The sequence below is a fragment of the Procambarus clarkii genome, chromosome 9 (genome assembly GCF_040958095.1).
Source record: "Procambarus clarkii isolate CNS0578487 chromosome 9, FALCON_Pclarkii_2.0, whole genome shotgun sequence".
In the NCBI taxonomy this organism is placed as follows: Eukaryota; Metazoa; Arthropoda; class Malacostraca; order Decapoda; family Cambaridae; genus Procambarus; species Procambarus clarkii.
In genome coordinates, this window is record NC_091158.1 from 47266296 (window position 1) to 47281572 (window position 15277).

Consider the following 15277-nt stretch of genomic DNA (forward strand, 5'->3'; position numbering starts at 1 on the left):
CCAGACGAAATAATGGGTATAAATTGCATAAGTTTAGATTTAGGAAAGACCTGGGAAAATACTGGTTCGGTACCAAAACTTTGTCGTCCCTTCGCCTTCTAGTGTGTGGTTTGGTCATACAGTTTCTAAATTAAGCAATAGGCAGAATCAGATTGTAGAATATGTAGTTTAGTAGTAGAGTAGTTTACCACATCACATTGTTTGGATGTGTGATAATTGTATGATAGACAGTATGTTAAATGTGCTTTTTGTACTGTGATTTGTGTATTTGTACCCTATAATATATATAATATAATAAATTTGTGTCACAAGTGATACAAAGAGGTGTCACAAGTGACATTACAAGAGGCTCACAACAGTCACTATACAAGGCACTTTACATCTATAGTGAGTCACACAGTATAATGTTAGTGGTATGTGCGCGAGGCGTTTTTGTCACTTAAGCGTCAAAACAAAAATGTGTATACTCTTTTTACTCTCCTGACCTTAGTTCTTGAGCTACGTATTTCATTTTGATACCAACGTGTTTGCAATTAAATTCTCTAGAAGAACATTTGTAAAAAAAGTCACGAAAGGTATAGGGATACCAGCAGCAAATAAATAACTACGTAGATGACTCGCCATGAGCGCCCAACAGCAACAAAATGTTTTTACTCTTGTGATTGTTATCACCTCCACACTTGTCCTACAGCGTTAATTTTGGTATCAATGGACTCGCAATGAAATTCCCAACACGGTGATATGAGTATAAACATAGAATAATGGTCGCGGCCCACCCGCAAGAGTGTGGGAAGTGGCGGAACTGTTACCCAGTATTGGTGACGCGACAACACATGGGCGATACAGCGCTTTGAAAGTTTATAATTATTTCACTGTCCTGACATTATTATTGTATGTACGTCATTCATTTTTGTGCCAATGTTTTCGCATTCGAATGTTCTATGAGCCCGTAGGTAAAAAAGAGCAACAAAGCGTAAGATAGAATAGCACCATATATAAAACAACGCTGGAACATATCAGTGAGCATCAAACACACACGAAATGTGTGTGTTTGATGGTGGTCAAACGATGTTTGATGTGTTTGATCAGGTGATGTCCTGGTCCACATAATTAAAGTATAAATTGTGTTGAGAAAAAATAAGAAAAAAGGAAAAAAACAGGGGGGGGGGGGAAACATGGCAGAAAAAGAGTAAAAATACAATTTGGTCAACAAAACAGCATTGTTTAAAATAAAAGATATGATATAATGATACACACCACTGGGTATGCTAACACGCAGAACACTCTTAACTCTGTATTAGACTCATGTCAGGACCTAGGTTTATTTATCTCAGCAGAGAAAACAAAGATACTAAATCGGCGCCCACCCAGGCAGGGAGGAGCTGTTCGCACGATGCAACTGTCTGATGGCTCCCAGCTTGACTATGTAAACAGATTGAAATACCTTGGCCTTGAAGTGCCACTGTATAGTCCTGTTGTATTCAGACTCTGTCGTCAGTATAAAGAGAGGCTCCAAGCTCTCAAGGCTGTTGCAGGTTATCACTCAGGCTATGGTGCCAATGTCAGAATTGTCAAAATGATGTACCTTGCATACATCAGATCTTTAATGGATTATGCTGCACCTCTGCTTGTTTTGATGCCTGAAAGAAAGCTTGGGGGGGCTTGAAAAATTGCAGAACGAAGTCTTGAGGATAATCCTTGGGTGCCCTCGTACAACAAAAGATACTTAATATGAGAAAGGAACTTAATATTCCGAGCGTTGTTGATCGTGTTACTGAAATTAACTGTCAAATTAGTATTAAAATGCTTAGGCTAACTCATCCTAGTCCTTGCACAGAAGCCCTCCAGAATTTCTTTATTGAAGATCAGCATTGTTCCAAATGGATAACAAAAACTGGAACTCAACTCAGAATGTATCAGGTTCATGATTTGTACCAAGAGAAACAACAACGGCACTTTCCTGCACCGTGGGAGGTTACACCCTTTCCAGTTTTAATCCCTCCCTTTCCACCCAAGAAGCAAATTAGAAATCAGCCCAAACTTCGTCTTGAGGCAAAGCTCAACGCCTTAAGCCATATTGATGCTCTGTCCACAGAGCATTCTCTCTCAAATCATATACACTGATGGTTCCCTACACACCACGGGTGCAACTGGAAGTGCAGTTGTTCTGGCAATGGGCGACCCAGCAAACACAGAACGTTTGTGGACGTTTTTAAATGGTTCCACAAAGGTAATACTGTAACTTTTGACATAAATACGTATATCTGATGTTCTTAAAACCAAAGGATATAACTAAAAACATATATTCTTGAGACACAGTTTTTTAAGATTTATGTAAAAATTTAAAAATAATAGTGAATGCTATGGTATTATAATGTTTTCATGCTTTATATTTAAGAATAAATAATTTTCAGTCAACATTTAGTTTTTTTTGTTTACTTTCTGTAAAGCTATCCAATTTACGTTCTTATAACATAAATATAACATTTATATGACGTCAGTATAACGTTATTTACACGACATCATTACGTTATTATGATGTTATATTAACGTATAATTCCTGTGTGAAAACCAGAATATATATTGAACTTTATGTTTTAAACCTTGTAAAGTTATCATAAAACTTGGAATAAGACGGTAAGCATGCTTTACTTATGAAAATATACAAACAAATCAACAAAAACATTTTAACATAAAAAACATAAACATAACATAAATTAATTGCATGCATGGGAGTTAACTGGAACTCTGTAATATTGCATACATGAACCTTAAGGTACAAACCCAGTGTATTTACCCATGCAGTTCTTTCCTAAATCTAAATTTTTCCAATTTTTACACTTTGTTTCGAGTTCTGTCTTGTGTTGCTACTTTTAATACCCCATTAATGTCCCCTTTGTTATGTCCATTCATCCCATTGTGCACCTCTACCATATGTCACTCCTAATTCTTTGCTTTTCTAGAGAATGTAATATAAGCTTTGACAATCTTTCTTCATATGACAGGTTAACAGGTAGAACAAAGATTACCATTTATATATGGATAACTATTATAAGTCGGTTTGAATGAGTGAATTGCTGCTTGAAGATAGGTATATACACCTGTGGTACTATCAGATTGCATCGTGGTGAGCCTAAAACCCTTCAGATCCAAGCAAAGGGTAAAATGCCAGCAGATACAATTGCGAACACATTGATACCAAAATGAAAGACATATGACGAGAATTGAGGTAACCAAAGTGAAAAGAGTGTTCACATTACATTGCATTAGAGTGCTCCCGGGTTACTTTCTCTCACTTTCTCTGTTTTGTGCGGATGGTACACCTTGCTTTTGGAGTTTATATGCATTTAAACCTGTAGATAATTCTATTGCTAACACATTGATACCAAAATGAAAGATTTAGGATGACAATTGGGGTGACCAAAATGAAAAGAGTGTATACATTTTATCGCTCTTGTGCGCTCCCTGGTAACACACTCTCGCTTACTCTGTTTGTTGCGGATGGTAAGCCGGGCTTTTGGAGTTTATATGCCTTTAGTCCTGTAGAGAATTCTATTGCGAACACATTGATGCCAAATTGAAAAAACTAGGATGAGAATTGAGGTAACAAAGTTGAAAAGGGTATACACTTTTCAGTATTATCACGCTCTCTAATGTAATGAGAGTTGCCTGAGGGTGGCTCAGCTTTCTTTTTCTGGTACCCTTGGCCTACATTCATCTTGTCGGCGGGTGGAGCGCGCTGCTGTCTTTGACATTATATGCACATAGTTCTGTTGGGAATTCTATTGCGAACGCATTGATACCAAAATGAAAGACATAGGACGAGAATTAAGGTGACAAAGTTGAAAAGAGTATACACTTTTCAGTATTTCCGCGCACTACCTGGGAATGTCCAAACAAAAATGGAGAGAGTGGAGGGGTAACTTGCCCAAAACGCGAAAGTGTTTGGGGAGATTAACTTTCGTTCAATACTATTATGCAAAAGGAGCCACACATCTATGGTTCATCCAATAAAATCAGCAGACTTCTAGATGTTACTACTGCTCGGCTTAGACTCGGTTACAAGTATTTCTGGGAATTCTCATTATCTGCCGATGTAGACCTGACCAAATGTTAACTGTCAACAAAATTATTTGCACACCCCTTCGTCACTATGTGATAGTGAATTCAGAGACAATTCTATAACCAATGTACCAACGATGTGTCAATATTTCATTCAAAATGATCTGGTACCAGAAATTTTAGCCAAATATCCCCAGTTTGCTAACTGTAAGTAGTAACTAAGTGATTGTAACCTATCCACCGCTGCCCACTGGATGGGGAGCGGTGTGCAGGACAAACATATCAATTGTGACACTAGCTCTCCACATATGTCAGTTGCTTAATTTAGAAACTGTACTTGTGATCGATCTCGAACCTATTGTTGATGTGACGACTTATACTGAATTTTGTAACTAGCTCATCAAGATTGTAACTTGCTTAGCTAAATGAATTGTTGGGTTCAGTCCCTGAGCCCATTATGTGCCTCTGCAACCCTTTCCACTACCGCCCACAAGATGGGTATGGGGTGCATAATAAATGAACTAAACTAACTTTAAGGCATCCTGAAAGAAAGCTTGGAGGGCTTGAAAAATTGCAGAACGAAGCCTTGAGGATAATCCTTGGGTGCCTTCGTACCACAAAGATACTTAATATGAGAAAGGAACTTAATATTCCGAGCGTTGTTTATCGTGTTACTGAAAATAACTGTCAAATTGGTATAAAAATGCTTAGGCTAGCTCATCCTAACCCTTGCACAGAAGCCCTCCAGAATTTCTTTATTGAATGTAAACATTGTTTCAAATAGATAAATAAAATTGGAACTGAACTCAGAAAGTATCAGATTTATAATTTGTACCAAGAGAGACAACAATAGCACTTTCCTGCACTGTAGGAAATTACACCCTTTTCAATTTTAATCCCTCCCTTTCCGTCAAAGGAGCAAATTAGAGATCAGTCCCAGCTTTGTCTTGAGGCAAAGCTCAACGTCTTAAGCCATATTGATGCTCTGTCCACAGAGCATTCTCTCTCTCAAATCATATACACTGAAGGTTTCCTACAGCGCCCAACGGGTGCAGCTGGAAGTGCAGTTGTCCTGGCAATAGGATATGACTTATATTTTGAGTGGGGAGTCCGTATAAACAACTGGGCCTCTACCCTTCAGACTGAACTATTTGCCTTGCTCCTTGCACTGAAATGTGTACAAGTATCCAAACTTGATACATTAGTTGTAAGTGACTCTTTATCATCCTTAATTGCTCTCAACTCTTTAAGACATAACTGTAACATGCTTGTGTCTGAAGCTAGACACAAATACAATAACAACTTGAGGAACCTTATCATAAACAATAATCTCAACAAAAATCACATAGTTCTCAGAGGTGATTTCAATATTGACCTAGGGCTACAAAATAACCCTCAAGTAGACTGTTTCCTCAACAGCATGAATTCCTGTATGCTCATCCCCGCAATCACCAGGCCCACCCGAGTCACTCAAACATCTGCGACTACCCTGGATCACTGATGGACCAACATAACAGCTCCTCTTACATCAAGTATAATCACTGACAGAACAACTGACCACTATCCTACCTTCCTTGTAGCGAACATGGCCATAACACCACCAGGTAACAAGAAAATTACCTTTAGGTTACAATGTGAAGCGGCAATAGGCAATCTCACAAATGCCCTCCACAATGTAAACTGGGAATCTAAATTTATCAGTACACAGGATAATAATTCGTTAACTAGCCTCTTTCCAAAATTTAAAGCCTTTACAATACTTATTGTCCTCTCCTCACCAAGCAAGTAACTGGCAAAAAGGTTAAATAATCCCTGGCTCACTAATGGCATACTTAAAGCAATCGACAAGAAACATGAATATGAAAAAAAAACTTAGGATTGGCCTAGTTGGAAAAGAAGTAGTTAAGAGGTATTCATCAGTGCTTACCAGTATAATAAGAGCAAAGCGTTCCTATTACGAGAATAGATTCAAAGAAGCAAAAGGCAACATAAAAAGCACATGGAGAGCCATCGCTACCATCCTAGGAGCTAAACAACATTCACATAATAAGATAAAAATCTCCAAGGATGGTTATACACCTGCAACAGATCTTGAAACAGCAACTGAATTTAATAGCTTCTTTTCATCGTTTGGTGCTCACCTTGCCCGAAAAATCCCAGAGACTCAGACATATGTTACCACATATCTTTCACGCAGCTATCCAAACTCTCTTCTCCTCTCTCCGGTCAGCCCTACAGATGTTGTGTCCATCATTCACTCGCTAAAAACCAAAGCTGGGAACATTAGTGAAATACCATCGATGGTACACAGGCGTGCCTCCCATGCCCTTGCACCATCCATAGCACTGCTGTTCAACAAATCCCTAGAGTGTCATACCTTCCCTGATATCCTTAAAAAAGCAAGAGTAACGCCAGTTCATAAAGGAGGTAACACGGCAGACATAAATAATTACAGACCCATATCGAATCTACCTATATTATCAAAATTATTTTTTTTTTTTTTACAAACAGCTCTACTCCAATCTTGTAAAATTCAATATACTAAGTCCCTGTCAGTTTGGCTTCCGCTCCCAAAAGAGTACCAATGATGCTATTGTTAGTCTGCTTGACTTAATCTTCTCAGCCCTTGACAAAAGTGAGTTTCCAATTGAACTCTTCATCGGCCTGAGAAAGGCCTTTGATACTGTTAACCATAACTACCTCTTACTTAAATTCCACCATTATGGAATCCGTGGCCTTGCCCTAAACTTTATCCGATCCTATCTTAGTAACAGACACCAATATGAAGCCATCAATGATATAACCTCTCCCACTCTACCACTTAATTACCGTAAAGGTGCCACAGAGCAGCATCCTAGGACCCTCCTGTTTCTTATATACATCAATGATCTCCCTAATGTCTCTAACATACTTAAACCTATATTGTTGGCTGATGATACTACTCATCTACTCTGACCCCAACCCACTCCTGTTAAATAATGTTGTAAACAATTAATTAAAAAAAGTCTACTTGTGGATGTCAACCAACAAACCTCACACAAAACATAGAAAAGACCTACTATATCTTATTTGGAAACAAATCAACAAATGCAATTCAGCTTCAGATAGATAATGTAAACATTAGCAATAAAAATGATGGAAAGTTTCTTAGCCTATACTTAGACAAGAGACTCAACTTCCGCACCCATATACAACACATAACTAAAAAGGTTTCTAAAACAGTTGGTATACTGTTTAAGATCAGATATTATGTACCCTACTCTGCTCTCCTCTCACTCTATTATGCACTTATCTATCCCTATCATTCTTATGGCGTTTGTGCTTGGGGTTCAACCTCTGCAAACTACCTCAAGCCCATCATCATCCAGTAAAAATCTGCTATCAGGACAATAAATAACTCTACCTTCAGACAACACACAGCTCCCTTGTTCAAATCCTTAAACATGCTAAACAAATTCACTCCATACATTCTCCTGTGTAAATTACGTTTATAAAGCCCTTTTTCTAACTGCAAACCCTGTTCTGAAACTCTTCCTGGACAGATGTAATAGAACACATGGCCACGTCCCCACCAGACATAAATATCTCTTTGATATCCCCAGAGTCAAACTTAATCTATGTAAACACTCTATGTAAATAAAGGGACCTAGTCTATGGAACTCACTCCCTTATAATGATTTGAAAAGCTGTCCAACTTCTGCCATATTCAAAAATAAAACCAAAAAGTACCTGTAGTACTTTTTAAGTACGAGGGAGTAATGCGCAAAGCGTCCCTCACCTGTGACGTCACAGCGTCACCTGACGCCATATCAACACATCGGCCATTTTGTCGTCAGTTCAGTCATGGCGAGGACTAACCCTTCATGCAAACTGCACCTACTATCAAGAAGAAGAAGATTTTGTGTTCCACCGATAGTATTATCGTAAGTAAGCACTTATATTTTATATTTTATTAAATTAATTGATTCTATTTTTCTGTAATAAAGGTCCAAAGGGTTGTTAAGGAACAAGGGTGTAGCGATACCGACGCTCAGTGCGCTCAACTCACACCAAAGTATCACCTGTGTAGCTTCTGTAATTAGTGTTAATTAGTTATGCTATAAGATAATGAAGCGAGTATAAGATTAACTCGCTACAAGGGTACTGTGTTGGGAGGTGAGGGCTGTTACTGGTGTCTGTGGGGATGTGAGGACTTGTACCAACCACTATCACCACCAGTACCTTGTCTTGCATCCTGCTTAGTATTCCTATTGAGATATGAAGTATTATTGCATTCATATAATTATTCATTCATTGTCATTACTATTTTTATGGGCTATGTTCTGTTACCCTAATGCTTTTTACCCCTGGGCATGTCCATTTACTCTCCAGCCCTTCACAAGCCACTGCTGCACCCCCTCCATGCCCATACTTACTGTGCTTATTCTTACAGGACTGCACTGCATTATGTGGTGCTCACTGCCTGGACACCTTGATACATGCATTATAGGGTTCTGGTAGTTGTTCTACTCACCAAGCCCTTCCAAGGCCAGGCTTGACATGTGAGAGCTTGGTCCAACAGGCTGTTGCTTGGACAGGCCCCTCAGGCCCACATATCCACCACAGCCTTGTTTGTCCGGCACTTCAAAATCAAATGTTTATTTACGTAAGGTACATACATATTTTTAGGTAAGGTACTCTTTATTTGGGTAAATTTATCTTCGTAGTATTTAGCTTTGGCTCGTCTAATTATCTTGGATAGCAATAACGAGTAATTCTTTGAGAATTCTTTGGAGACAATTCCTAACCTATACTTCTCCCAACCTATACTTCTTCTCAAGGTCATCTTCACTTCTTGAAGATGTTCAGGTTTTCTCTTGAAGATGTCGACGGTTGTTCCAGCAATACTGTATTTCTTTTATTGCTGAAAACCTGTTTTCAGCCATAAAAAAATAATCCTGAATCCAGAAAAAAATCCCTTTTGTATCGTCTGGAAATTTTCAAATATTGCTGATCAAACCTGAGTCTAAATTATTTGTATATATTATGAATTACAGAGGTCCCAGGACAGGGTTTTTAGGCACTCCACTTACATTTTCCCACTCTGACTTAACCCCCATTTATACAAACTCAGTCTTATCTTTTAGCTAATAATTTATTGTACACACCATACTCAGCCTGTGTAGGGTAGTTTATTGTGCATGTGTAGTATATATATTTGTGTAGTATATTTGGTATATTTAATGCCTCTAACCTCTCCTCATAGTTCTTGTCCTTCAGTTCTGGGAGCCACTTAGTAGCATGTCTTTGCACCTTTTCCAGTTTGTTTATGTGCTTCTTAAGATATGGGCACCATACAACCGCTGCATATTCCAACTTTGGTCTAACAAAAGTCGTGAACAATTTCTTGAGTATTTCGCCATCCATGCATTTAAAAGCTCTGAATATTATCCTTTACCTGCAATTGGTTGTTGCTGTATTTATAGAATATGATTTGTTCTACTTTACATTTGTTTGTTCCTTTTTTTCAAAATTTCTTTCTGCCTCTCTCCTCACTGCCGTGTAGTTGTTTCTCTTTGTATTACTGGTATGTTTGGGGGTTTGGCCTCTTCGTATATTGATTCCATTTTTGTGTCTTTTGGTCTCTGTCCGTCTTGAAATTTCAGTTGAACAAATCCTGTTTCCTAGTTCTGCATCTTTGTTTTGGTATAAATGTTTTTGTTCCTTTATCATATATTTCACAAAATTGACATACTGTGCATTAATTAATCTCAATTACTTCCTTTCCTAACAGCAAGCCTTTCCAGTAAAATTCTTTGAATTCTTTTCTGACTTCTGGCCTAATGTTTGTTTTATCCTAGTGTGTATGATGCCTAGCGTGTGTCTGGTGCCTGTTGTGTTAAACCGAAGATAAATGCATAAGTATAGGTCAGTAATTTCTCCAGCTTTGAAAGGGGCTTTCATTATGCAGCAGTATTCCACTCTAGAGAGCACTAGCGTCTTGAAAACTATCATCATCGGTATAGCATCTCTAGTGTGAAAAGTTCTTGTTATCTATCCTGTCATTTTTCTTGCAGTTGTGACGGCTACTTTATTGTGTTCTTTAAATGTAAGGCCTTCTGACATCAGTACACCCAAATCCTTTACGTTGCTTTTCCGTTCAATGTTATGATTTGACTGAGTTTTGTAAGTGGTTTCCGTTTTTATATTTTTTATTTTTTCCGTAGCGCATGAGCTGAAACTTATGTTCGTTAATCACCATGTTATTTTCTGTAGCCCATAGAAAGACCTGATTTACATCTGATTGGAGGTTTGCCGTGTCCTCTATGTTGCCTACTCTCGTGAAGATTCTAGTGTCATCTGCAAAGGATGATCAAGTACTATAGGTTGTGTCCTTGTCTATGTCCGATATGAGGATGAGAAAAAGTATTGGAGCAAGCACAGTACGCTTGGGGACTGAGCTCTTTACGGTTGATGGTCCAGATTTTATTTTGTTGACTACTACACATTGGGTTCTATTAGTCAGGAAGTTGTATATCCATCTGCCTATTTTTCCGGTAATTCCTTTTGAACGCATTTTATGTGCAATAACACAATGGTCACATTTGTCAAAGGCTTTTTTTTGTCAAAGCGTTTTGTTTGTCTTCCATGGCATCTAGTGCCATGTCAGAGTGGTCCAGCAACTGTGATAGGCAAGAGCGCCCTGTTCTGAAACCATGTTGTCTGGGGTTATGGAGATGCTGTGATTCCATGTATTTTGTGATCTTACTTCTTAGCATTCTCTCAAAGATTTTTATGATGTGCGATGTTAGTGCTATCGGTCTGTAGTTTTTTGCCTCTGCCTTATTTCCTCCTTTATGGGGCGGTGCTATCTCTGCGGTTTTTAGTATGTCAGGGACAATGCCAGTATCTTGGCTTTGTCTCCAAAGAATGTGAAGGGCCTGCGATAACGTTTTTTACAGTTCTTGATGAATATAGAGTTCCAAGAGTCAGGGCCTGGTGCAGAGTGCATAGGCATACTGTCTATGGCTTCTTCAAAATCCAGTGGGGATAGGATCACATCTGATTTATGATTTGATGTTGGTATCATATCCATGAAAAATTCATTTGGGTTATCAATCAGATGGATGGAGAGCTACACTCGTGGTGTCCCATTTTCCCAGCACTCTTTGTCATATAATGCTTTGAAACTTTTGACGGATTTGGCCTCCACCACCTTCTCACCTAACATGTTCCAACCGTTTACCATTCTGTTTGCAAAAGTGAATTGTCTTACATTTCTTCGGCATCTTTGTTTAGTTCGTTTAAATCTATAACCTCTTGTTCTTGAAATTCCAGGTCTCGGGAAATCTTCCCTATCAAGTTTATCAATTCCTGTTACTGTTTTGTACGTAGTGATCATATCTCCTCTTTTCCTTCTGTCTTCTAGTTTGGAATATTTAATGCCTCTAATGTCTCCTCATAAATCCTGCCCTTCAGTTTTGGTATGAATGTTTGTGTGCCTTCATCGTATATTTTGCAAAATATGGAATACATCTCATTTACTTTACTTTAAGAATATGGTTCGATCAATTAAAAACCCTCTTGTTCAAATTGCAAAGAGACTGAAAGAGATGCAGCATGCTCAATGGATTATATATTAGTGATTATTATTAGGATTATATATTAGTGAATCATATTAGTGATTCAATTATTATGGTCATAAAACAATAAACAAATAGTTTTGGTGTTATTACACTCTATTCACAGGTTATATATAAGTATCTGCATGTTTTGTTCACCATTACAAACCACTAAGTTGGTTTGATTTTTGTTGAGATTGTTATTTATGATAAGATTCCTTACGTTATCTGAGAATGAAGCTATGTCGGTATTGGGAAATCTATAGATGGCACTTATAGTCAAGGAGGATTTAAGGGATTTACTGGAGAACTTGGCAAAGGTATATTCACAATAGTCGTCTCTATTACTAATGAGACTATTGCAGATGAAGGTATCTTTGTAAGATATTGCTATGCCACCTCCTTTTTTTATTAGGCCTGCAGTTGTGAATGGCTTTATTATCACCTTCATTGTATTATCACCTGACCTAATGCGGGTATAAAATCAACTAATATATATATATATATATATATATATATATATATATATATATATATATATATATATATATATATATATATATATATATATATATATATATATATATATATATATATATATTCAAAATTCGTCAGTGTACTACATTTTTGTTGTTGCTTTTAGGTGATGCTTTTAACCAGTGTACGTGGGTCTGATTGTGCAACCACAGTTCGAAGAATAATGAAGATATGAACAAACGGCCTGTGGTCACTATACAGTCTGGAAGGGCAAAAGAAGAAATTGGCATTTCTACAAAAACAAGAACTATATAATGTTATTTTAAGTAAGTAACCAAAAAATTAAATAATTTTTTTAAAGTTTAAAATTCACTTAAAAATGTAAATTTTAAGTTAAAAAATTTTAACCAAAAAACTTGATATTTTTCATATTTGGAACCATTCCATAATCCCAAGCATAAATGATTATATTTCTATCACTTGCTCTTAAGATTGTTTCATTTAATAGAGGCTTGGCATACTTGTTCTCTGCTGCTAATAGAACTGACTGACTTAGCTATAGGAAAATGTAAAATCAATTGGTTTATCCATTACAGTATTTTGCAGTTTATTTCATGATCCTGTGCTTAATACTTGCATAAATAGTAGATTACAAAATGCATTTTTATATCATTAGTATTGAATAATAATAATGCAAATAATTGACTTATAAATGATGTACAATTAATTGGTAGGTGATATTATATTATTAATATTTTTTCATTCTTGCAAAGCCTTAACAAAGTCATTAACATGTTAATATAAACTTGATCACCTTCCACTTATTTTCTCATGTGCTACCTACATGTACAAAACCTTATTCCTAAATGCATATTTTGTTCTGAAACTTGTCCTTTATATGTTGTGTATCACCATCTCTGGAGAGTTTTATCTGATTGATGTATAAATTACTTTTAATTTTACAGAATATTATTGTTATACTGAATTTATTATTATATAAATAACTTAATTTTACAGAATCATCTATCAACGCACATCCACAAGTTGAGGAGGAGGATGTGACCTTCCAGATGTCTGAAGTACTGAAACAGGCACCAAACAGGCCTGGTGGATCTAGGTACAAGGTAAAATAATTTAATTTTTTTTTTTTTTTTTTTTACTAATTGTCCGATATATATATATATATATATATATATATATATATATATATATATATATATATATATATATATATATATATAATGTGTCGTACCTAGTAGCCAGAACGCACATCTCAGCCTACTATGCAAGGCCCGATTTGCCTAATAAGCCAAGTTTTCTTGAATTAATGTTTTTTCGACTACCTAACCTAACATTTTCAGCTACCTAACCTAACCTATAAAGATAGGTTAGGTTCGGTCATATATCTCTATTAATTTTAACTCCAATAAAAAAAGAATTGACCTCATACATAATGAAATGGATAGCTTTATCATTTCATAAGAAAAAAAATAGAGAAAATATATTAATTCATGAAAACTTGGCTTATTAGGCAAATCGGGCCTTGCATAGTAGGCTGAGAAGTGCGTTCTGGCTATTAGGTACGACATATATAATATATATATATATATATATATATATATATATATATATATATATATATATATATATATATATATATATATATATATATATATATATATATAATATGTATGTGTGTGTGTGTGTGTAATTACCTAAGTGTAGTTAAAGGATGAGACCGTCTTCCCAGCACTCTTTGTCATATAACGCTTTGAAACTACTGACAGTCTTGGCCTCCACCACCTTCTCACCTAACTTGTTCCAACCGTCTACCACTCTATTTGCGAAAGTGAATTTTCTTATATTTCTTTAGCATCTGTGTTAAGCTAGTTTCAATCTATGACCTCTTGTTCTTGAAGTTCCAGGTCTCAGGAAATCTTCCCTGTCGATTTTATCAATTCCTGTTACTATTTTGTATGTAGTGATCATATCACCTCTTCTGTCTTTTAGTTTTGGCATATTTAATGCCTCTAACGTCTCCTCGTAGCTCTTGCCCTTCAGTTCTGGGAGCCACTTAGTAGCATGTCTTTGCACCTTTTCCAGTTTGTTGATGTGCTTCTTAAGATATGGGCCAACTTCTGTTGTTGGGCACCACACAACAGCTGCATATTCTAGCTTTGGCGTAACAAAAGTCATGAACAATTTCTTTAGTATATCACCATCCATGTATTTAAACGCAATTCTAAAGTTAGAAAGCGTAGCATAGGCTCCTCGCACAATATTCTTTATGTGGTCCTCAGGTGATAGTTTTCTATCTAGAACCACCCCTAGATCTCTTTCTTTATCAGAATTCTTTAAAGATTTCTCACATAATGTATAGGTTGTGTGGGGTCTATGTTCTCCTGTTCCACATTCCATAACATGGCATTTATTAACATTAAATTCCATTTGCCAAGTGGTGCTCCATATACTTATTTTATCCAGGTTTTCTTGAAGGGCATGACAATCATCTAAATTTCTTATCCTTCCTATTATCTTAGCATCATCAGCAAACATGTTCATGTAATTCTGTATACCAACTGGTAGATCATTTATGTAGACAATAAACATCACTGGTGCAAGAACTGAACCCTGTGGTACTCCACTTGTGACATTTCTCCAGTCCGATACATTGCCTCTGATTACTGCCCTCATTTTTCTATGTCAGAAAATTTTTCATCCATATTAGAAGCTTACCTGTCACCCCTCCAATATTTTCCAGTTTCCAGAACAACCTCTCTATGTGGAACTGTCGAATGCCTTTTTTAGGTCCAGATAGATGCAGTCAACCCAACCATCTCTTTCCTGTAATATATCTGTTGCTCGATCATAGAAACTGAGTAAATTCGATACACAGGATCTTCCAAATCGAAAACCATACTGTCTGTCTGAAATTATATCATTTCTCTCCAGGTGTTCTACCCATTTAGTTTTAATTATTTTTTCCAATATTCCAATTCCAATTTTTTCCAATAATGTGTGTGTGTGTATGTATATTTGTGTTGTTGAATATGACCGAAAGTCATAGTCTTTCTGCCCCTCTCCTTACTGCTATTGTTGTTTCTCGCATCTTTGTATTGCTTGTATGTTTGGGCAAT

The 15277-nt window shown here is 36.6% G+C and overlaps 1 long non-coding RNA gene across 1 annotated transcript in view; it reads left to right on the forward strand.

Moving 5' to 3' along the window:
* Window positions 1-7882: 7882 nt before the first annotated feature.
* LOC138362968 (uncharacterized) overlaps window positions 7883-15277 on the forward strand; it is an 8596-nt gene continuing 1201 nt past the window's right edge. The window contains exons 1-2 of the long non-coding RNA XR_011227944.1: window positions 7883-7985; window positions 13158-13264. This is a non-coding gene — a long non-coding RNA (uncharacterized lncRNA). The remainder of the gene's footprint in view (window positions 7986-13157; window positions 13265-15277) is intronic.